We start from the raw sequence: 26,459 nt of genomic DNA, 5'->3' as shown, positions 1-26,459 counted from the left end.
TCACACTATACCCCTCCGTGTTACTACAGACCAGTATCACACAGAGCTACTCACATTTGATGTCATTCCTTCACCTTTCTATCCTATCATATTAGGCATCACTTGGCTTACCACACATGACCTCACTATTACTTGGTCTAATACACGAGTACATTTTAACTCAGATTATTATAACAAAACTTGTTATTCACATTCACTCTTACTACTTACCTCGACACCCAATATTCCACCTAAATAAAGTTATTTTTCTGATGTCTTTGATTAAAAGGAACCTGAGAACCTTCTGTAAGGCTCGTGGGATACTCCTCTATCAGACCGAACTCGGCCAGTAGTCTTGTTATCCCGGCGTTGAGCCAGAAAGATAGGGAATATCCCAGAGCAAAGAGTATCAGGCAGATGAGGAGAGCAGCACTCAGCACAGGCTGGACAACACAAGGCAAATAAGGCAGACAGGATACGGCAACAGAAAATCAGGCCAGCAATTCAGGGGTTAACCAGGTAGCGTAGTGAGACAGGCAGAGTTCAGCAACAAGAAGACAGTCCAGCAATGAAGGGGTTAATCAGGTAGCGTAGTGAGACATGCATGGATCAGCAACAAGAAGTCAGTCCAGCAAGTTAGGGGTTAACCAAGTAGTGTAGTGAGAGAGGCAGGGTTCAGTAACAAGGATCAGTCCAGCAGATTAGGGGTTAACCAGGTAGAGTAGTAAGACAGGCAAGGTTTCAGTAACAAAGTATCAGTCCAGCAGTTTAGGGGTTAACCAAGTAGCATAGTAAGACAGGCAAGGTTTCAGCAACAAAGTATCAGTCCAGCAGTTTAGGGTTAACCAAGTAGCGTAGTAAGACAGGCAAGGTTTCAGCAACAAAGTATCAGTCCAGCAGTTTAGGGGTTTAACCAGGTAGAGTAGTAAGACAGGCAAGGTTTCAGCAACAAAGAATCAGACCAGCAGACAATCTGTCACTCCCAGGAGCACACGAAGTAGCACCTATACTTGGGCAGTGACTGCACCTATACTTGGGCAGTGCTGCCCGCTAAAGTACCTGGTGAAGTGGTGCCAAGAGACCGGCCGGCATCTGGAGCATGCGGTGATGACGTCAGCGCCGCACGCATCCTGAGCCGACACAGCCCTAGGCAAAGAGCATGGGGAAGACGCCGCGCCCCTAGCAATGGCGCGGCATGACATAGCCCCCTCCTCAAGGGTTCCCTCCGGGAACCAGAGTCGGCTTCAAAGGGTGAGCAGCATGGAATTTGGAGACCAGAGATGGAGCATGCACATCACGGGCAGGAACCCAGGAATGGTCTGCTACAGAGTAACCCTTCCAATGTATCAGATACTGCAGTTGTCTGCGCCTGTATCTGGAGTCCAGAATCTTAGCCACTTCATATTTAGGGTTACCATGGATCAAGAGTGGAGGAGGAGGAGTTTGAGGCTGGGAATATCTATTCTTGATGTACGGCTTGAGTAGTGAGATGTGGAAGGCTGGATGTATGCGTAGGGTTCTCTGCAAGGCCACTTTGTAGGAGACAGTCTCTTTAGAACCTTGTAAGAACCGATAAACCTGGGCCCCAATTTGTGACAGGGTTGACGTAGACAGATATGTCGAGTGGAGACCCAAACATGTTCACCCACTGAAATGGCATGTACAGAAGCCCTATGACGATCAGCAAACTTCTTACATCTAGAGACAGCTGAACGCAGCTTAGAGCGAATTTGTTGCCAATGAGTGGTGAGATCAGTGACATGACGGTCTGCGGCAGGTACTCCAGTGGACCAAGCTGAATGAGGGAAGATACGAAGTTGATAATCTGCTGCAGCTTGAAATGGAGAGCATCGAAGAGACGAGTGCCAATGGGTGTTTCTTGCCAGCTCAGCTAAGGGTAGCAATTTAGACCAGTTGGTATGGCGAGTGTTGACAAAGGCTCTAAGGTAGGCTTCAAGATCCTGGTTTGCTCTCTCAGTTAGTCCATTGGTCTGAGGATGGTAGCCAGACGACAAGGATACAGTGGTTCCAATCAACTTACAAAAGGCTCTTCAGAAGGCAGAGATGAACTGTGAACCCCTGTCGGAGACAATATTCACAGGAATGCCATGAAGTCGTACCACATGCAAGAGAAAAAGGGACGACAATTCCTGAGCAGAAGGCAGTTTGGCTAGAGGCACAAAGTGAGCCAGTCTGGAAAAGCGATCCACCACAACCCAGATAACTGTATGGTGGTTGGAAGAGGGAAGAGCAACAATGAAGTCCATTGTTATGTGTGTCCAGGGTCGTTTGGGAATGGACAATGGTTGGAGCAAGCCAGGAGGCAAGGATCAGGGAGTTTTGTTGGCAGCACAAATTGTGCAGGCTTTCACGTAGTCCTGAGAGTTAGACTTCATAGTAGGCCACCAAACATGTTGTGATAAATCTGTGATAAATTGTTCAGTATATAAATAATATGAATCTTATATTAGTAAGGAAGTAAATGTTTGCATTCATAATCTCCTAAATACCATGGCTTAGATATTAGGAACCTGTATGAATACATATTTATTAAAGGATTTGTGATTCATGTCACAAAACAAAATATCTCTTTAATTGTGACACTCTCTATTAAGTAAAGTGGAAAATGTGTAATGTAATAGAATGATAAATGTTGAAATTAAGAATATAATAAAATTCAGATACAGCATACATGAGATTGGTGGTTCAGTGATCAGTAGTACATTTCAGGTTTTACTAAAGTATACTGATAAAGATGAATAGTCACAAACATATAATAAAAGTCTTAACCTTGAATATTGGTTTGATATCAAGATTAAATCCAGAAAAAACGCAAATATGGATTTATGTAAACAGGAAGGTTGATTAGACAGGATGAGTTTAGCTCAGTTCATTTGGTAATGCATTACATTATGTTTGTTTCCTAGCATGCTTAATAATATATTTCGTTGGTGCACATACCTTTCTAAGCGGTAGATTTAATTTGGAGAGAGGTTGCTTGCCTCACTTACAATGCGGAGTTCCTAGCGTCTATTGAGGGAGACAGGAGAGCAGCGTTCAATGTGAGCAGCGAGGAACCGTGTCTGGCGTGCTGCGCAGTGAGAATCAGTGTGACCAGAGATGACGTCACGAAGTTTCAGCGCGTCTGGTCTCTGGCTGAGTCGGAGGTGAACGGCAGCTACTGACAGCTGCTTCAGGCAAGATAGAAAAACTCCTAATTTGCAAGGAGTAAAGTTAACTAGATTCAGGATATATCCACAAGCTTATAGTATAAAATAAAAATAAAAGTCAAGATAAAGGTTATGACCAGATATGAGTTTGGGCTCAAATATGTTTGAAGTTGAGAAGGGAGACTTAGATTAAATCTCCTAATGCTCTTCAATAATCAAGCAAAGATTTCTGGGATATGTGGAACTTAAATAGTATTAGGTTTGGGGAGGACATCTTATCTTAAAGGCACAGTTACTAGCCAAATGCTGACAGATCCCCCCATTCAAGAGCCCCTCCCAGCAGTCCGAGGACCCGGTTTGAATGGAAAAGCAGCATGAAAGTCTCTCAATAAATCAGGTGCGTTCAAATCTTGTAAAAGAACCCATGAATTCTCATCATCACCATAATCCTTCCAATGCACTAGGTATTCAAGTTTCCTCCTACGAAATCTTGAGTCGAGAATCCTATCAACTTCGTAATCCTGAGGATCAGGTAAAGTAACAAGAGTGGAGTCAGGAGAAGGAACATTAGTTCCCAAATAAGGTTTTATTAGCGACACATGGAATGAAGGGTGAATTCTCATAGTAGAGGGTAACTTCAAAGTTACTGCATTTTCGTTGATCACCTTAAGAATTGGAAACGGTCCAATGAACTGGTCAGCTAATTTTTTACTTGGCACTGGTAATCTGATATTCTTTGTGGATAACCATACCATATCATGAGGTTTATATACCGGAGGTGGTGTTCTCTTTTTGTCGTAATACTTTTTCTGAGTTACCTTAGCTGTAACCAGATGGTTTTGCAAAGGTTCCATAATGTCCTTCAAAGATTCAGTATAATTGGAAACGGAAGGTGAATGTGAACATGTCAGAGTATTTGGATAAGTACGTGGATGAAATCCATAAGTTGCGAAGAAAGGAGAAACTTTTGTTGAGGTATTGATTGAATTATTATAAGCGAATTCAGCGGTTGGTAACAAATCATACCAATCATCTTGTTGAGATGAAATAAAACATCTCAAATACTGTTCGAGGGTTTGGTTCAGGCGTTCTGTTTGACCATTGGACTGCGGATGGAAAGCAGTTGTAAGTCTGAGTGAAATTTGCAAGGTTTTGCATAAGTATTTCCAAAATTTTGAAGTAAACTGGCTTCCACGATCCATCACAATGGATGCTGGTAACCCATGTAGTCTAACTACATGACTAAGGAAGAATTTTGCAGTTGTGAATGCAGTAGGTAGTCTTTTTAATGGAATGAAATGAGCCATTTTAGTTAAATGGTCTACTACAACCATTATGGTGTTGTGACCATTTGACAAGGGTAATTCTAAAATGAAGTCAATAGCTATCATATCCCAAGGTTTTATAGGAATGGGTAATGATGTTAGGAGTCCATAGGGCTTATGATGTTCCTTCTTTTTCTTGGCGCAGGTTTGACAGTTAATTATGTAAGAATGAATGGTAGTTTTCATCTGAGGCCACCAATATTCCCTACTGACAAGTTCAGTTGTCTTTTCAATGCCAGGATGTCCGGCTAAGGGGGAATCATGATGTTGTTGAATGATCTGGTCCCTTAAATTTAGTGGAACATAAATTAGACCATTATTCATATATAGTCCAGAGTCAGAATCTGGAGTACAAATAGGTGGGATATCAGGGTCCAAGTGTTGTGCTTGGAATATGTCAGATGTTTCTAAAACTGCTGCAGCAATGATTTTAGATGGCGGAATAATATATGTGTTGATATGTGAGTCTTCTATGGTTTCAAATGATCGGGATAGAGCGTCAGCTTTTACATTCTTTGTACCTGGTATGTGAGTAAGTGAGAAATTGAACCGGTCCAAGAAACGAGCCCAACGTACCTGTCTTGAAGACAGAGTTTTATTTTTCTTCAGGTATTGAAGATTCTTATGATCAGTGAAAACCTGGAAAGGGATTGTAGTTCCCTCCAAGAGATGTCGCCAATGTTCCATTGCTGATTTCATCGCTAGTAATTCCTTATCGCCAATTGAATAGTTACTCTCTGCAGGAGTTAATCTTCTAGAATAATAAGCAATGGGATGAAGAAGAATTTCCTGTTTTCCAGGTTGTGAGAGTATAGCGCCTATTCCAACATTGGAGGCATCCACTTCCAAGGTGTATGGCAGATTTGGATCAGGTATACTCAGGATAGGAGCTGTTGTAAACTTTCCTTTTAGATTTTGGAAAGCTTGTTCAGCGTTGGAATCCCAAACAAATTTTTGTTTACCTGTCAACTGCGTTAATGGTTGAACAATAGTAGAATAATGATTAATGAATTTCCTGTAAAAATTTGTGAAACCTAGAAATCTTTGTAATAATTTCAAAGACGTAGGTGTTTGCCAGTTAGTTATAGCTGTTACCTTTTCTTGATCCATTTGAATGCCTTTGGGAGAGATTATATATCCCAAAAATTTAATGGTGTCTTTGTGGAACTGACATTTTTCCATTTTAGCATACAACTGATGATCTCTAAGAGTTGAAAGTACCCATCTTACATGTTGTCTATGGTCTTCTAGACTTTTGGAATAAATTAGAATATCGTCTAGATAGACAATTACGCACACATCCATAAGTTCTTTAAAGATCTCATTTATAAAGAACTGGAATGTGGCAGGAGCATTCGTCAGACCAAAGGGCATAACATTGTATTGAAATAGCCCATATCTTGTTTTGAATGCTGTCTTCCACTCATCTCCGGATCTCATATGTATTAAATTGTATGCTCCTTTTAGATCTAACTTGGTGAATATGGTTGCTCCACTAAGGCGTTCAATTATCTCCGGGATGAGTGGTAACGGGTATCTATTTTTTATAGTAACAGCATTAAGGGCTCGGTAATCTATAATTGGTCTGAGTGTGCCATCTTTGTTAGTTACAAAGAAGATTGCAGAGGCAACAGGGGATGATGATGGGGAAATGAAACCTTTTCTTAGGTTTTCATCCAAATATTCTCTTAGATGTACAAATTCTTTTTGTGAGAGGGGAAATATTTTTCCTGATGGTATTTCTACCCCTGGTTTAGTGTCAATTGGGCAATCAAAATGCCTATGAGGTGGGAGTGATTCAGCATTTTTTAAATTAAAAACATCATTGAAATCATGATATTCATCTGGTAATACAGAGGCTATGTGTCCAATGTTTAGATAAGGGTAACAGGTCTTTAAGCAAAATTGTGAGGTGAAAGTGATATTATTTTGGGACCAATCTATGGATGGGTTATGTTTTTGTAACCATGGTAAACCAAGGACTATGGGATGGATTGAACTGGGAATAATATTGTATGATAAAAATTCTTTGTGACCATCTGGAGTGATGGTTAACAATGGTATTGTGTGGTGAGTAATAGGTCCCTTTAGTATCTGAGTACCATCTATTACCCTTACAAAGACAGGAGAGGATTTCTGCACAGTAGGTATTTTATTTTGTTTTACGATAGATTCAACAAGAAATATACCATCAGCTCCGGAATCAATAATGGCTTCGTTCTGAAGTTGCAGAAGGTCCCACTGCAAAGACAATGTTATTGACAAGTGTGATGGATGTTTAAATTTGTTAGTTGCATAGTTAAGTGTCAACTTACCCTTCTTTTGCCTAGAGAAGATAGGACACGTGGCAACATCATGCTCTTTATTTGCGCAATAAAGGCAGAGATTAGCAGACCTTCTCCTTTGTTTTTCTTCCAAACTAAGAGGTCCACGAATGGTACCTATTTCCATAGGTATAGGTGATGAATGGGTTTTTTCTTGATAAGATTGAAAAGATCTTTTGGGTGTTGTTTCAAAATGATGTCTTTCAGTCTTCCTCTCGCGGTATCTTCTATCCATGGCTATGCATAACTTGATTAATGCTTCCAAGCTTTCTGGGAATTCCACTCTAGAAAGTTCATCTTTTAGATGTTCAGATAGACCTAGGCGGAACTGTTTTTTTAGGCTAACTGAGTTCCATTCTGAATCCGTGGCCCATAGCTGGAAGTCCGCTATGTAATCTTCCACTGGTCTTTTTCCTTGTTTGAGCGATCTTAATCTGTGTTCAGCGGTTTGTTGTTTATTTATATCATCGTAAAGTACGGCCATTGTTAGAAAGAAGTTTTCCAGGGAATTTAGAATCGGATCTTCTGTTTCAAGAAATCTGTCTGCCCACGCTCTGGGCTCTCCGGAGAGGTAGGAGATAGTAGTAAAAACTTTAATCTTATCTGTTCGATAGGTTCGTGGTTTCAGAGTAAATAATAATATACAGGCATTCTTAAATTCACAAAATTTCGTGCGATCACCACTGAATGGTATTGGGGGAGTAACTTGAGGTTCTGGAATCTCATTAGCTTTTTGTGTCACATATTCATTAAGTATACGTTTTAGTGTGCTGTTTTGATTTTTTATCTCAGTTAATCCTTGTGCCAAAATTTCCACTTTCTGATTAAGAGAGGAGATTTGGTTGGCCATTTCTACAGGATCCATGATGTACCTGAAAATATGTGGCAATAATTAACTTTTATTTTTTGGCTTGATTATTCTGTGATAAATCTGTGATAAATTGTTCAGTATATAAATAATATGAATCTTATATTAGTAAGGAAGTAAATGTTTGCATTCATAATCTCCTAAATACCATGGCTTAGATATTAGGAACCTGTATGAATACATATTTATTAAAGGATTTGTGATTCATGTCACAAAACAAAATATCTCTTTAATTGTGACACTCTCTATTAAGTAAAGTGGAAAATGTGTAATGTAATAGAATGATAAATGTTGAAATTAAGAATATAATAAAATTCAGATACAGCATACATGAGATTGGTGGTTCAGTGATCAGTAGTACATTTCAGGTTTTACTAAAGTATACTGATAAAAATGAATAGTCACAAACATATAATAAAAGTCTTAACCTTGAATATTGGTTTGATATCAAGATTAAATCCAGAAAAAACGCAAATATGGATTTATGTAAACAGGAAGGTTGATTAGACTGGATGAGTTTAGCTCAGTTCATTTGGTAATGCATTACATTATGTTTGTTTCCTAGCATGCTTAATAATATATTTCGTTGGTGCACACACCTTTCTAAGCGGTAGATTTAATTTGGAAAGAGGTTGCTTGCCTTACTTACAATGCGGAGTTCCTAGCGTCTATTGAGGGAGACAGGAGAGCAGCGTTCAATGTGAGCAGCGAGGAACCGTGTCTGGTGTGCTGCGCAGTGAGAATCAGTGTGACCGGAGATGACGTCACAAAGTTTTAGCGCGTCTGGTCTCTGGCTGAGTCGGAGGTGAACGGCAGCTACTGACAGCTGCTTCAGGCAAGATAGAAAAACTCCTAATTTGCAAGGAGTAAAGTTAACTAGATTCAGGATATATCCACAAGCTTATGGTATAAAATAAAAATAAAAGTCAAGATAAAGGTTATGACCAGATATAAGTTTGGGCTCAAATATGTTTGAAGTTGAGAAGGGAGACTTATATTAAATCTCCTAATGCTCTTCAATAATCAAGCAAAGATTTCTGGGATATGTGGAACTTAAATAGTATTAGGTTTGGGGAGGAGATCTTATCTTAAAGGCACAGTTACTAGCCAAATGCTGACACATGTTGGCAAAGATGCCTGAAGCTCCTAGTCGAACCAGGATGGCCTGAGAGTTTGCTATCATGAGCCCAGGCTAGTACAGGGATACGGAGGTTCCGAGGTACAAAGAGGATATCAGAGGCCATGGGGGCACCAGGAGGTTTACTAGACTGAGCATGTTGTAATCTTTGCAGAAGAGTGTTATTGAGTTGAGCGATCACACAGGAGAGGGGTATAATGTGATTGATAGGAGCTTCGGAGGAATCACTTGAGTAAGGGAACTGATGGGAAAGGGCGTTTGCCTTCTTGTTCTTGGTTCCAGGAAGGTAGGAAACCACAAAGTGAAAACGGGAAAAGAACAAGGCCCACTTGGCCTGACGAGGATTGAGTCGATGAGCAGTTTCTAGGTAAGTCAGATCCTTATGGTCGGTGAGGATCTGAATAGGGTTGGCGGTGCCCTCTAGCCAGTGACACCATTCGGTTAAGGCCATTTTAATGGCTAAGAGTTCATGATTACCCACATTGTAGTTCCTCTCAGCAGGAGTGAAACGTTTAGAAAAGAAGGCTACAGGGTGTGATTTGGAAGTCAGAGGGTCCCTTTGGGTAAGAACTGCTCCAGCCCCTATCTCGGAGGCATCAACCTCTAAGGTGATCTGTAGGTCAGGATGGCGGAGCACAGGAGCTGAACAGAAAGCCTTTTTCAGACAAGAAAAGGCATTTATGGCCTCAAGAGGCCAATGTTTACAGTCCTTGTTTCGTTTAGTCAATTCAGTGAGAGGAGCAACTGTTTGATAAAAGTTCTTTATGAACTTGTGGTAGTAATTGGAGAACCCCAAGAACCTCTGTAATTCCTTTAAGGAGGTAGGTTAAGGCCATTCTAGTACAGCGGTGAGTTTAGCAGGATCCATGGCAAAACCCTCCTTCGAGATGAAATATCCAAGGAATTGGATCCGGACTTGATCAAACTCACATTTTTCTAGCTTGGCAACCAAAAGTTATCCCTGAGACAAAGAAGCAACTGTCTCATGTGTCTGTGATGCTCCTCTAAAGTGGAAGAGAAAACAAGGATATCATCCAGGTAAACAATGACAGTGCGGTTGAGGAGGTCACGGAAGATGTCGTTGAAGATGTCGTTGACTGCAGGGGCGTTACACAGCCCAAAGGGCATTACAAGGTATTCGTAATGCCCTGATCTTGTGTGGCAGTCTTCCATTTGTGGCCTGGAGAGATGCGAATCAAATTGTATGCCCCACCTAAGTCCAACTTAGTGAAGAAGCGAGCATCCTGGAGTGAGTCATACAATTCAGTGATCAGTGGTATGGGATAGTGATTCTTGATGGCTATGTTGTTCAAGGCCCTCTAGTCTATGCAGGGTCTGAGCCCACCATAAATTCTTACTGACAAAAAAGAAACCAGCCCCAGCAGGAGAGGAAGAAGGGCAAATGAAACCTTTAGCTAGGTTTTCTTGGATGTACTCCTCTATGGATTTGGTTTCAGCCTTGTAGACTGGATACGTCCTGCCTTTAGGAAGTGGGGCTCCAAGAAGGAGGTCGATCTTACAGTCATAGGGACGGTGGGGTGGCAGCATGTCGGCTGCTTTTTTCTCAAACACATCAACAAAGTCTGCATATACCGAAGGAAGGATGGAGGGAGTCTGGATGCTGGCTATGGGAATGCAGAGCAGAGGAGTGACTTTAGCAAGGCAGGAGTGGAAACAGGAGGCACCCCAAGAAGCCAGTTGTCCCTCAGCCCAGTCAAACTGTGGATTGTGTAAGCGAAGCCAAGGGAGACCAAGGATGACAGGCTGAGCTGGGGAATGAATGACTTTGAACTGGAGCTGTTGGGTATGAAGAACACGGACGGTCAGGGTCAGGGGTGCTGACTCAAAATGGATCAAACCAGAACCAAGGGGGGTGCCATCCAGGGTAGTTATCTTGAGACAATGTCTTTTCTGTAGAAGAGGTAGACCAGCTTAAATCATAAAACGGTGATCCAGGAAGTTGCCAGCTTCCCCCAAATCATTGAAGGCTTGAGTGTGGACAGTATTCTGAAGGAAGGTAAGGGAACAGGTACCAGGATCCAAGAGGAATGAGGGGGTTTGGTAGAGATCATGCTTAGAGGTACCCCTGTGTTATCCTCTAAGCATTGGCTTTTCCCGGCCGAATGTCACAGTCCTTTAGTTGGTGGGAGTTAGAGCCACAATAAAAGCATAGTCTCAGTCTCCTTCTCTGTCTTTCGGACTCTGAAGGTTTGAAGGAGGAGAGATCCATGGGTTCCTCCACTGAGGTAACTGGAGCTGCTGAAGGGGTAGAGGATGTCGCCGGACCCGGACGAACAGGAGGACGGGAAGGGAGGACCCTCCTAGTTCGGTCTCTCTCAGCTTGTCTCTCCTGAAAGCGAGAGTCCAGGCTGATACAAAGTTCTATAAAGTCATCCAAAGAAGAAAGAGTATCACGATAGGTGAGTTCATCCTATATGCATTCATGCAGACCCCTCCTAAAGGCTGCCTTGAGAGCACTGCCATCCCAAGTGGTTTCAAGTGCCAAGGTGCGAAACTCAATGGCAAACTGAGACACAGTTCTGTTGCCCTGGCGAATATCCAGGAGAGAATATTCCGCAGCAGAGGTATGGCCAGAAGCCCCAAACACAGCAGAAAAAGCAGAAATGAAATCATCAGCATCATGCAGGAGTGGAGAATCCTGTTCCAGAAGAGGAGAGACCCAGGCTAGGGCCTTGTCTTTCAGCAAGGTAATGATAAAGGTGACCCTTGACTGGGGAGACTGAAAGGTGTGGGGATCATTACGGAAGTGCAGCCTGCATTGGTTAAGGAAACCCCTGCAATCCGTAGTACCTTCATACTTGTCAGGCAAAGGTATCTGGGGTATGCCTCCAGAAGCAGAGGTAGAAGCCACAGTACTGGGAGCAGGGACTGGCGGTGAAACAACAGGAGTAGTACTCCTCGATATGACTAGTAAGGAGAGTTGAGCAGTAATAGCCTCCAGCTTGGAATCCATATTCTGTAGTTGTGTATTATGGGTTCCCAACATCTGTCCTTGGAGATAAACAGCTCGTGCCACCTCATCTGGTTCCATGGCCCAAGTATAATGTAAGGCTCGTTTGATACTCCTCTATCAGACCAAACTCGGCCAGTAGTCTTGTTATCCCGGCGTCAAGCCGGAAAGATAGGGAATATCCCAGAGCAGAGAGTATCAGGCAGATGAGGAGAGCGGCACTCACTACAGGCTGGACAGCACAAGGCAAATAAGACAGGATATGGCAACAGAAAATCAGGCCAGCAATTCAGGGGTTAACCAGGTAGCGTAGTTAGACAGGCAGGGTTCAGCAACAAGAAGACAGTCCAGCAATGAAGGGGTTAATCAGGTAGCATAGTGAGACAGGCAGGGATCAGCAACAAGAAGTCAGTCCAGCAAGTTAGGGGTTAATCAAGTAGCGTAGTGAGACAGGCAGGGTTCAGTAACAAGGATCAGTCCAGCAGATTAGGGGTTAACCAGGTAGAGTAGTAAGACAGGCAAGGTTTCAACAACAAAGTATAAGTCCAGCAGTTTAGGGGATAACCAAGTAGCATAGTAAGACAGGCAAGGTTTCAGCAACAAAGTATCAGTCCAGCAGTTTAGGGGTTTAACCAGGTAGAGTAGTAAGACAGGCAAGGTTTCAGCAACAAAGAATCAGACCAGCAGACGATCTGTCACTCCCAGGAGCACACAAAGTAGCACCTATACTTGGGCAGTGACAGATCGCTTGCTGCTTGCTAAAGTACCTGGTGGAGTGGCGCCAAGAAACTGCCGGCATCTGGAGCGTGCGGCGATGACGTCAGCGCCGCACGCATCCTGAGCCGACACAGCCCTAGGCAACGAGCATGGGGCAGATGCCGCGCCCCTAGCAATGGTGCGGCGTGACACCTTCCTCCTCACAGGAAAAATGATTGTCCCATTGATCTACTACCCGGAGTTGATATTCCCTATGGTCATGTATTTCCACTATCTGAACCTGAGCTAGAACACCTAAAGACCTATATAGAATAAAACTAAAAGAAAGGTTTCATTCGCCCCTCTACATCCCCTGCAGGAGCAGGAATATTCTTTGTGCGCAACAAAGATTATACTCTTAGACCAATTGTTGATTACCGGGAATTAAATTAACGTACCATCAAAAACAGGTATCCTCTACCCTTAATTCCAGAACTAATTGAGAGACTTAGGGGAGCTGTATTTTTTACCAAACTAGACTTGAGAGGGGCATATAATCTTGAATGCATTAAATCAGGACATGAATGGCTCACGGCATTTCAAACCCGTTATGGTTTATATGAATATACTGTGATGCCATTCGGGCTCTGTAACACCCCAGCCACCTTCCAGTACCTGATCGATGACATTTTCAAAGACCTAGTGGACTTATATTTGGTCATCTATTTGGATGACATACTGATTTATTTTAAAACATTAGTTGACCATATAAAACATGTCAGTGTTGTTCTATCTAGGCTACGTGAAAACTCTCTATATGATAAATTGGAGAAATGTATATTCCATTCCATACTAAAGAAATTACCTTTTTAGGATATACCATAACACCAAACGGAATTAACATGGAAGATGATAAAATTACTGCTATTAAAAACTGGCCCACTCCTAACACCAAAAAACAAGTTCAGAGGTTCATGGGATTTGCTAACTTCTATACAGGGCCGTCTTTAATATTAATTGGACCCTGGGCAAAAATTTTCTTGGGCCCCCCCCCCCACCCCATGCAATTTCGCTCTCCACCCCAACATCCCAAAAAACAACTAAATCAATTTTTTTTTATTATTAGCCCAGCTGTGGATCATCCACTGCTGGGCTAATCATTTAAAAAAAAAATTGCAATATGTGAAACTGGACCTAAGCAGTACTAATAAGTAAATAAATATATAAATTCCTCCATTGTGGATTCATTTAATATTCTTTTGAATGTGATTCTGGTGTGAGGTTAGCTGGTTAAAGAGATTTTGGGCAGCCAACAGGAGCAAAGCAAGGTAAAGGAGGAAGCATGGAGGTGCAGACAAATATAAGTTTACTGACTGGAACAGCAGAACTACTATGGGAAGCTGTAAAATCTGAGACAGAGAGAAAATAAAAACTATAAAAATAAACCTTACATTAATGTGTGAAGTATCAGCATGACGCTATACATCAGCCACACCAGCACATGTCGCTTCTTTGCTAGGAACAAATTCCCTCTCACCCTGAACTAGACAATGCTGCATGGGGAGGGGCGGGTGTGCACTCACTTATTCTTCCCACTGACACCTTTCTACAAAGCACTATTCCCCTAACAAACTTCAGTTAGTTGATCTTAGGGCCACAGCAGAAAGAGCAGGGCTAAGGGGACCAGTAGACTGGATGCTGTCTGTCCAAGGCTGCATGGATACAGTGTGAGATGAGTCACACAGCCTCAAGACTGAAGAGAGCAGTGTATGTAGCTGCACAGATGCTCAAATCCTCATGTGCCTGCCGCTCCAGCTTTCTGCTGCATGCGCCTACAGTCAGCCCTACCCAGAAACAATCCCCACCACCAGAGCAGTTACCTGGTAACAGTGGTAACCCCAGTAGGACCTTTTCTGATGCAGTGGGAAATGGCTGGATGCCAAGTTAGGGCTTTGCATTCAGTGCTGCACAGTGCACATCTAAAACAGCACATGGCACTAGCTTGGCATGTCACATGACACCGGCACGCTCTGGCACAGTTTTTACAAAAAATATAAGCAGAGTACTTTGAACTGTGACAGTACTAGGACTGAATGTGTGTGTTCCCCATGTCACATCAGCAGTCTGGTATGAACCATAAAAAAAAAAATTTTTTTTTTTTTTTTTTTTAGAACTCTTAGGCCCCTCAACAGAAACTGGGCCCAGGGCAGCTGCCCCTTTTGCCCTGTGTTAAAGACGGTCCTGCTTCTATAGGAAGTTTATAAAAAACTTTGCACAACTTACTAAGCCCCTGACAAACCTCACAAAGTCTACCAGAAAATTCCACTGGGATAATCAGACTCAATCAGTTTTTGACAAACTAAAGGAAGAATTTACTACTGCCCAATCTTAAGGTTCCCAAACCCGAATCTGCAGTTTGTTCTCGAAGTTGATGCTTCCAATTTAGTAATTGGAGCCATTTTTCTCAAAGAGAAAATCTCACCGAACCATTACATCCAGTTGCTTACTTTACCGTGTTCTCACATCTGCAGAGGAACACTATCCAATTGGCTAAAAGGAACTACTTGCCATAAAATGTTCATTAGTGATGTCGTGAAAATTTCAGTTCGCGAACGGCGGACTTGAACTTCCGTGACTGTTCGCGAACCGGCGAACCGCGCAAACCGCCATTGACTTCAATAGGCAGACGAACTTTAAAACCCACAAGGACTCTTTCTGGCCACAATAGTGATGGAAAAGTTGTTTCTAGGGTACTAACACCTGGACTGTGACATGCTGGAGGGGGATCCATGGCAAAACACCCATGGAAAATTACATAGTTGAAGCAGAGTCTGCTTTTAACCCATAAAGGGCCTAAATCACCTAACATTCCTAAATTGTTTGCAATAACGTGCTTTAAAACATCAGATATGATGTTGTATCGATCAGGTAGTGTAAGGGTTACGCCCGCTTCACAGTGACAGACCAAATTCCAAGTGTAACGCACCGCAAACAACCGCAAACAGTCCATTTGCACAACCACGAGATAGATAGATTTGATAGATAGATAGATACATAGATTACATAGCTCAATAGATGCAATATACATATGATCGATACAAATTACATAGATCAATAGATGCAATATACATTTGATAGATACGAATTACGTAGATCAATAGATGCAATATCCATTTGATAGATACGAATTATATAGATCAAAAGATGCAATATACATTTGATAGATACGAATTACATAGATCAAAAGATGCAATATACATTTTATAGATACGAATAACATTGATCAATAGATGCAATATACATTTAATAGATACGATTGATAGATTTGATAGATAAATAGATAGATTTGAAAGATATATAATTTCCCTGACAGAGTATGACAATAAGACATGCGGTCTGGGACCTGTGGTGTGTTAAGTAGTACTATTCTTAGCAGTTTACTACTACCTGTTACTCCCCCTATCGGGGGAGGTCTATATGGCCTGCATTTTTGGAACTGGGAGATGGATGAAGATGATTGGTCTGTCCTCCTACCGATTTGTCCTAAACACAAGTGGCTGTCTCAAAACAGTCCGGCCACGAGATAGATTTGATAGATAGATATACATAGATTGATAGTTAGATAGAATCGATAGAAGACAAATAGATAGATTTGATAGATATATAATTACCCTGAAAAAGTATAATAATAAAACATGCGGTCTGGGACCCATGGTAACTAGCTTGTGTTAAGTAGTACTGTTCTTAGCAGTTTAATCCCTCTTACTCCCCCTATCGGGGGATGTCTATATGGCCTGCATGATTACCCTGACAAAGTGTAACAACAAAACATGCGGTCTGGGACCCATGTTAAGTAGGTTGTGTTAAGTAGTACTATTCTTAGCACTTTAATCCCTGTTACTCACCCTATCGGGGGAGGTGTATATGGCCTGCATGATTACCCTGACAAAATATAATAATAAGACATCCGGTTTGGGACCCATGGTAACTAGGTTGTCTTAAGCAGTACTGTTCTTAGCAGTTTAATCCCTCTTACTCCCCCTATCGGGGAAGGTCTATATGGCCTGCATGATTACCCTGACAAAGTATAACAACAAAACATGCGGTCTGACACCCATGGTAACTAGGTTGTGTTAAGTAGTACTATTCTTAGCACTTTAATCCCTGTTACTCCCCCTATCGGAGGAGGTGTATATGGCCTGCATGATTATCCTGACAAAATATAATAATAAGACATGCGGGCTGTGACCCATGGTAACTAGGTTGTGTTAAGTAGTACTATTCTTAGCACTTTAATCCCTGTTACTCCCCCTATCGGGGGAGGTGTATATGGCCTGCATGATTATCCTGACCAAATATAATAATAAGACATGCGGTGTGGGACCCATGGTAACTAGGTTGTGTTAACTAAGTAGTACTATTCTTAGCAATTTAATCCCTGTTACTCCCCCTATTGGGGGAGGTCTATATGGCCTGCATGATTACCCTGACAAAGTATAACAACAAAACATGCGGCCTGGGACCCATGGTAACTAGGTTTTGTTAAGTAGTACTATTCTTAGCACTTTCATCCCTGTAACTCCCCCTATCGGGGGAGGTCTATATGGCCTGCATGATTACCCTGACAAAGTATAACAACCAAACATGCGGTCTGGGACCCATGTTGGTACTGGTATAACTAGGTTGTCTTAAGTAGTACTATTCTTAGCAGTTTAATCCCTGTGATTGGTCTGTCCTCCTACTTCAAATTTGTCAAAAACACAAGTGGCTGTCTCAAAACAGTCCGGACACGAGATAGATAGATTTGATAGATAGATATACATAGATTGATAGTTAGATAGAATCGATAGAAGATAAATAGATAGATTTGTTAGATATATAATTACCCTGACAAAGTATACTAATTAAACATGCGGTCTGGGACCCATGGTAACTAGGTTGTGTTAAGTAGTACTATTCTTAGCACTTTAATCCCTGTAACTCCCCCTATCGGGGGAGGTCTATATGGCTTGCGCGATTACCCTGACAAAGTATCACAACAAGACATGCGGTCTGGGACCCATGGTAACTAGGTTTTGTTTATATTAGTACTATTCTTAGCACTTTAATCCATGTTACTCCCCCTATCTGTGTAGGTCTATATGACCTGTATGATTACCCTGAGAAAGTATAACAACAAGACATGCGGTCTGGGACCCATGGTAATTAGGTTGTGTTTAGTAGTACTATTCTTAGCACTTTAATCCCTTTTACTCCCCTTATCGGGGGAGGTCTATATGGCCTGCATGATTACCCTTACAAAGTATCATAACAAGATATGCGGTCTGGGACCCATGGTAACAAGGTTGTGTTAAGTTGTACTATTCTTAGCACTTTAATCCCTGTAACTCCCCCTATCGGGGGAGGTCTATACGGCCTGCCTGATTACCCTCACCAAATATAACCACAAGTCATGCGGTCTGGGACCCATGGTAACTAGGTTGTGTCTTGGAACCATGTTAACTAGGTTTATTTTAGTAGTACTGTTCTTATTAGTTTAATACCTGTTACAACCCCTAATGGTGGGAGGTCTATATGGCCTGCATGATTACCCTGACCAAATAAAACAACAAGACATGCGGTCTGGGACTGGGACCCATGGGTAACTAGGTTGGGTAAAGTAGTACTATTCTTAGCAATTTCATCCCTGTTACTCCCACCTCTCGGGGGAGGTCTATATGGCCATCATTATTAGCCTAACAAAGTACAACAATAAAACCTGCGGTCTTGGAACCATGTTAACTAGGTTTATTTTAGTAGTACTGTTCTTATTAGTTTAATACCTGTTACAACCCCTAATGGTGGAAGGTCTATATGGCCTGCATGATTACCCTGAACAAATAAAACAACAAGACATGCGGTTTGAGACTGGGACCCATGGGTAACTAGGTTGTGTTAAGTAGTACTATTCTTAGCACTTTAATCGCTGTTACTCCCCCTATTGGAGGAGGTGTATATGGCCTGCATGATTATCCTGACAAAATATAATAATAAGACATGCGGTCTGGGACCCATGGTAACTAGGTTGTGTTAAGTAGTACTATTCTTAGCACTTTAATCCCTGTTACTCCCCCTATTGGGGGAGGTGTATATGGCCTGCATGATTATCCTGACCAAATATAATAATAAGACATGCGGTGTGGGACCCATGGTAACTAGGTTGTGTTAACTAAGTAGTACTATTCTTAGCAATTTAATCCCTGTTACTCCCCCTATCGGGGGAGGTCTATATGGCCTGCATGATTACCCTGACAAAGTATCATAACAAGATATGCGGTCTGGGACCCATGGTAACAAGGTTGTGTTAAGTTGTACTATTCTTAGCACTTTAATCCCTGTAACTCCCCCTATCGGGGGAGGTCTATACTGCCTGCCTGATTACCCTCACCAAATATAACCACAAGTCATGCGGTCTGGGACCCATGGTAACTAGGTTGTGTCTTGGAACCATGTTAACTAGGTTTATTTTAGTAGTACTGTTCTTATTAGTTTAATACCTGTTACAACCCCTAATGGTGGGAGGTCTATATGGCCTGCATGATTACCCTGACCAAATAAAACAACAAGACATGCGGTCTGGGACTGGGACCCATGGGTAACTAGGTTGGGTAAAGTAGTACTATTCTTAGCACTTTCATCCCTGTTACTCCCACCTCTCGGGGGAGGTCTATATGGCCATCATTATTAGCCTAACAAAGTACAACAATGAAACCTGCGGTCTTGGAACCATGTTAACTAGGTTTATTTTAGTAGTACTGTTCTTATTAGTTTAATACCTGTTACAACCCCTAATGGTGGGAGGTCTATATGGCCTGCATGATTACCCTGAACAAATAAAACAACAAGACATGCGGTTTGAGACTGGGACCCATGGGTAACTAGGTTGTGTTAAGTAGTACTATTCTTAGCACTTTAATCCCTGTTACTCCCCCTATTGGAGGAGGTGTATATGGCCTGCATGATTATCCTGACAAAATATAATAATAAGACATGCGGTCTGGGACCCATGGTAACTAGGTTGTGTTAAGTAGTACTATTCTTAGCACTTTAATCCCTGTTACTCCCCCTATTGGGGGAGGTGTATATGGCCTGCATGATTATCCTGACCAAATATAATAATAAGACATGCGGTGTGGGACCCATGGTAACTAGGTTGTGTTAACTAAGTAGTACTATTCTTAGCAATTTAATCCCTGTTACTCCCCCTATCGGGGGAGGTCTATATGGCCTGCATGATTACCCTGACAAAGTATAACAACAAAACATGTGGCCTGGGACCCATGGTAACTAGGTTGTGTTAAGTAGTACTATTCTTAGCACTTTCATCCCTGTAACTCCCCCTATCGGGGAAGGTCTATATGGCCTGCATGATTACCCTGACAAAGTATAACAACAAAACATGCGGTCTGGGACCCATGGTAACTAGGTTGTGTTAAGTAGTACTATTCTTAGCACTTTAATCCCTGTTACTCCCCCTATCGGAGGAGGTGTATATGGCCTGCATGATAATCCTGACAAAATATAATAATAAGACATGCGGGCTGGGACGCATGGTAACTAGGTTGTGTTAAGTAGTACTATTCTTAGCACTTTAATCCCTGTTACTCCCCCTATCGGGGGAGGTGTATATGGCCTGCATGATTATCCTGACCAAATATAATAATAAGACATGCGGTGTGGGACCCATGGTAACTAGGTTGTGTTAAGTAGTACTATTCTTAGCAATTTAATCCCTGTTACTCCCCCTATTGGGGGAGGTCTATATGGCCTGCATGATTACCCTGACAAAGTATAACAACAAAACATGCGGCCTGGGACCCATGGTAACTAGGTTGTGTTAAGTAGTACTATTCTTAGCACTTTAATCCCTGTTACTCCCCCTATTGGGGGAGGTGTATATGGCCTGCATGATTATCCTGACCAAATATAATAATAAGACATGCGGTGTGGGACCCATGGTAACTAGGTTGTGTTAACTAAGTAGTACTATTCTTAGCAATTTAATCCCTGTTACTCCCCCTATTGGGGGAGGTCTATATGGCCTGCATGATTACCCTGACAAAGTAAAACAACAAAACATGCGGCCTGGGACCCATGGTAACTAGGTTGTGTTAAGTAGTACTATTCTTAGCACTTTCATCCCTGTAACTCCCCCTATCGAGGGAGGTCTATATGGCCTGCATGATTACCCTGACAAAGTATAACAACCAAACATGCGGTCTGGGACCCATGTTGGTACTGGTATAATTAGGTTGTCTTAAGTAGCACTATTCTTAGCAGTTTAATCCCTGTGATTGGTCTGTCCTCCTACTTCAAATTTGTCAAAAACACAAGTGGCTGTCTCAAAACAGTCCGGACACGAGATAGATAGATTTGATAGATAGATATACATAGATTGATAGTTAGATAGAATCGATAGAAGATAAATAGATAGATTTGTTAGATATATAATTACCCTGACAAAGTATAATAATAAAACATGCGGTCTGAGACCCATGGTAACTAGGTTGTGTTAAGTAGTACTATTCTTAGTACTTTAATCCCTGTAACTCCCCCTATCGGGGGAGGTCTATATGGCCTGCACGATTACCCTGACAAAGTATCACAACAAGACATGCGGTCTGGGACCCATGGTAACTAGGTTTTGTTTATATTAGTACTATTCTTAGCACTTTAATCCATGTTACTCCCCCTATCTGTGTAGGTCTATATGACCTGCATGATTACCCTGAGAAAGTATAACAACAAGACATGCGGTCTGGGACCCATGGTAATTAGGTTGTGTTTAGTAGTACTATTCTTAGCACTTTAATCCCTTTTACTCCCCTTATCGGGGGAGGTCTATATGGCCTGCATGATTACCCTTACAAAGTATCATAACAAGACATGCGGTCTGGGACCCATGGTAACTAGGTTTTGTTTATATTAGTACTATTCTTAGCACTTTAATCCCTTTTACTCCCCCTATCGGGGGAGGTCTATACGGCCTGCATGATTACCCTCACCAAATATAACAACAAGACATGCGGTCTGGGACCCATGGTAACTAGGTTGTGTTAAGTTGTACTATTCTTCGCACTTTAATCCCTGTAACTCCCCCTATCGGGGTCGGTCTATATGACCTGCATGATTACCCTGAGAAAGTATAACAACAAGACATGCGGTCTGGGACCCATGGTAATTAGGTTGTGTTTAGTAGTACTATTCTTAGCAGTTTAATCCCTTTTACTCCTCCTATCGGGGGAGGTCTATACGGCCTGCATGATTACCCTCACCAAATATAACAACAAGACATGCGGTCTGGGACCCATGGTAATTAGGTTGTGTTTAGTAGTACTATTCTTAGAACTTTAATCCCTTTTACTCCCCTTATCGGGGGAAGTCTATATGGCCTGCATGATTACCCTTACAAAGTATCATAACAAGACATGCGGTCTGTGACCCATGGTAACTAGGTTTTGTTTATATTAGTACTATTCTTAGCACTTTAATCCCTTTTACTCACCCTATCGGGGGAGGTCTATATGGCCTGCATGATTACCCTGACCAAATAAAACAACAAGACATGCGGTCTGGGACTGGGACCCATGGGTAACTAGGTTGTGTTAAGTAGTACTATTCTTAGCACTTTCATCCCTGTTACTCCCACCTCTCGGGGGAGGTCTATATGGCCTTCATGATTAGCCTAAAAAAGTACAACAATAAAACCTGCGGTCTTGGAACCATGTTAACTAGGTTTATTTTAGTAGTACTGTTCTTATTAGTTTAATACCTGTTACAACCCCTAATGGTGGGAGGTCTATATGGCCTGCATGATTACCCTGACCAAATAAAACAACAAGACATGCGGTCTGGGACTGGGACCCATGGGTAACTAGGTTGTGTAAAGTAGTACTATTCTTAGCACTTTCATCCCTGTTACTCCCACCTCTCGGGTAAGGTCTATATGGCCTTCATGATTAGCATAAAAACGTACAACAATAAAACCTGCGGTCTTGGAACCATGTTAACTAGGTTTATTTTAGTAGTACTGTTCTTATTATTTTAATACCTGTTACAACCCCTAATGGTGGGAGGTCTATATGGCCTGCATGATTAGCCGGACCAAATAAAACAACAAGACATGCGGTCTGGCACTGGGACCCATGGCTAACTAGGTTGTGTAAAGTAGTACTATTCTTAGCACTTTCATCCCTGTTACTCCCACCTCTCGGGGGATGTCTATATGGCCATCATGATTAGCCTAACAAAGTACAACAATAAAACCTGCGGTCTTGGAACCATGTTAACTAGGTTTATTTTAGTAGTACTGTTCTTATTAGTTTAATACCTGTTACAACCCCTAATGGTGGGAGGTCTATATGGCCTGCATGATTAGCCGGACCAAATAAAACAACAAGACATGCGGTCTGGGACTGGGACCCATGGGTAACTAGGTTGTGTAAAGTAGTACTATTCTTAGCACTTTCATCCCTGTTACTCCCACCTCTCGGGGGAGGTCTATATGGCCTTCATGATTAGCCTAAAAAAGTACAACAATAAAACTTGCGGTCTTGGAACCATGTTAACTAGGTTTATTTTAGTAGTACTGTTCTTATTAGTTTAATACCTGTTACAACCCCTAATGGTGGGAGGTCTATATGGCCTGCATGATTAGCCGGACCAAATAAAACAACAAGACATGCGGTCTGGCACTGGGACCCATGGCTAACTAGGTTGTGTAAAGTAGTACTATTCTTAGCACTTTCATCCCTGTTACTCCCACCTCTCGGGGGAGGTCTATATGGCCATCATGATTAGCCTAACCAAGCACAACAATAAAACCTGCGGTCTTGGAACCATGTTAACTAGGTTTATTTTAGTAGTACTGTTCTTATTAGTTTAATACCTGTTACAACCCCTAATGGTGGGAGGTCTATATGGCCTGCATGATTACCCTGACCAAATAAAACAACAAGACATGCGGTATGGGACTGGGACCCATGGGTAACTAGGTTGTGTTAAGTAGTACTATTCTTAGCACTTTCATCCCTGTTACTCCCACCTCTCGGGGGAGGTCTATATGGCCATCATGATTAGCCTAACAAAGTACAACAATAAAACCTGCACTCTTGGAACCATGGTAACTAGGTTTATTTCAGTAGTACTGTTCTTATTAGTTTAATACCTGTTACAACCCCTAATGGTGGGAGGTCTATATGGCCTGCATGAGTAGCCGGACCAAATAAAACAACAAGACATGCGGTCTGGCACTGGGACCCATGGCTAACTAGGTTGTGTAAAGTAGTACTATTCTTAGCACTTTCATCCCTGTTACTCCCACCTCTCGGGGGAGGTCTATATGGTCATCATGATTAGTCTAACAAAGCACAACAATAAAACCTGCGGTCTTGGAACCATGTTAACTAGGTTTATTTTAGTAGTACTGTTCTTATTAGTTTAATACCTGTTACAACCCCTAATGGTGGGAGGTCTATATGGCCTGCATGATTACCCTCACCAAATATAACAACAAGACATGCGGTCTGGGACCCATGGTAACTAGGTTTTTGTTGAGTTGTACTATTCTTAGCACTTTAATCCCTTTTACTCCCCCTATCGGGGGAGGTCTATATGGCCTGCATGATTACCCTCACCAAATATAACAACAAGACGTGCGGTCGGGGATCCATGGTAAGGTTACTTCCTTTTGCACAATCAAGTATACCAGTTGCAGACAGAGGTTCTGACCCTGCATTATGGCTGCACCTCTCCCTAAAAGAGGGATCTGTTACAGAGTCTGTGGGCCTGTATGCAAATAGCTGGCCTGCCTAAAAGGAGCAGCAAGGCAGTACAGGTCATTCTCCTTCAGCCTTTTAATACGATGGCCCACGACCCTCAACAGGCACAACAGCATGAAACACCACATATGCCATCCTTTTGCACAATAGATTACAGATATGGCATTGATTTGAGGAACCCGGAGATAATTTAGAGGAACCGGGAATATTGAACAAAAAACGTGCTTGGACACCCAGTACAGGTCGTTCTCCTTCAGCCTTTTTATAAGATGGCCCACGACCCTCAACAGGCACAACAGCATGAAACACCACATATGCCATCCTTTTGCACAATAGAGTACAGGTATGGCATTGATTTGAGGAACCCAGAGATAATTTAGAGGAACCGGGAATATTGAACAAAAAATGTGCTTGGACACCCAGTACAGGTCGTTCTCCTTCAGCCTTTTTATACGATGGCCCACGACCATCAACAGGCGCAACAACATGAAACACCACATATGCCATAATTTTGCACAATAGATTACAGATATGGCATTGATTTGAGGAACCCGGAGATAATTTAGAGGAACCGGGAATATTGAACAAAAAACGTGCTTGGACACCCAGTACAGGTCATTCTCCTTCAGCCTTTTTATACGATGGCCCACGACCTTCAACAGGCACAACAGCATGAAACACCACATATGCCATCCTTTTGCACAATAGAGTACAGGTATGGCATTGATTTGAGGAACCTGGAGATAATTTAGAGGAACCAGGAGGAACAAAAAATGTGCTTGGACACCCAGTACAGGTCGTTCTCCTTCAGCATTTTTATACGATGGCCCACGACCCTCAACAGGCACAACAGCATGAAACACCACACATGCCATCCCTTTGCACAATAGAGTACAGGTATGGCATTGATTTGAGGAACCCAGAGATAATTTAGAGGAACTGGGAATATTGAACAAAAAATGTGCTTGGACACCCAGTACAGGTCATTCTCCTTCAGCCTTTTTATACGATGGCCCACGACCTTCAACAGGCACAACAGCATGAAACACCACATATGCCATCCTTTTGCACAATAGAGTACAGGTATGGCATTGATTTGAGGAACCTGGAGATAATTTAGAGGAACCAGGAGGAACAAAAAATGTGCTTGGACACCCAGTACAGGTCGTTCTCCTTCAGCATTTTTATACGATGGCCCATGACCCAAAACAGGCACAACAGCATGAAACACCACATATGCCATCCTTTTGCACAATAGAGTACAGGTATGGCATTGATTTGAGGAACCTGGAGATAATTTAGAGGAACCAGGAGGAACAAAAAATGTGCTTGGACACCCAGTACAGGTCGTTCTCCTTCAGCATTTTTATACGATGGCCCATGACCCAAAACAGGCACAACAGCATGAAACACCACATATGCCATCCTTTTGCACAATAGAGTACAGGTATGGCATTGATTTGAGGAACCTGGAGATAATTTAGAGGAACCGGGAATATTGAACAAAAAACGTGCTTGGATACCCAGTACAGGTCGTTCTCCTTCAGCCTTTTTATAAGATGGCCCACGACCCTCAACAGGCACAACAGCATGAAACACCACATATGCCATCCTTTTGAACAATAGAGTACAGGTATGGCATCAATGGAACCCGGAGATAATTTTTCGGAACCGTGAGATGGAAAAAGATGCTTGGTTGGTCCTCCTACTTCAAATTTGGGGCACTGCGCGTGCAATCTACTGTGCCACCAGATATGAGTGGTGTGTTAAGTAGTACTATTCTTAACAGTTTAATCACTGTTATGTGCCTTTTTTTTGCTTTGAGTTTTGTAGCCACAGTGCAGCAGCAGAGTCCAGAAAAATTAGGCATGTACAAATGCCTTAAAAATTCGGTATTGTTGCAGCCGCTGCTGTAGCAGCGGCCAGAAAAATTGATGTTTGTAAAACAGTTAGAAAGTGCCCTAAAACCTTGCGGCTTTAACAATAGTTGTTGGCGGATAAGTCACGCAAGTCATCCTGCATTCTAAAAGCCAGCGTGTGTACCATTTGTAGCCCAAGGCAGCTCATCTCATCATCAGGCCTTTTTTACTCAAATGTATCGCCCAATGTCAGTCCCTTCGGGATCCATCCCTCATTCATTTTAATAAAGGTGAGATAATTAAGACTTTT

The sequence above is a fragment of the Bombina bombina genome, chromosome 6 (genome assembly GCF_027579735.1).
Source record: "Bombina bombina isolate aBomBom1 chromosome 6, aBomBom1.pri, whole genome shotgun sequence".
NCBI lineage: Eukaryota > Metazoa > Chordata > Amphibia > Anura > Bombinatoridae > Bombina > Bombina bombina.
The sequence above is the reverse complement of the archived record's forward strand: the minus strand, read 5'-3'. Positions refer to the sequence as shown.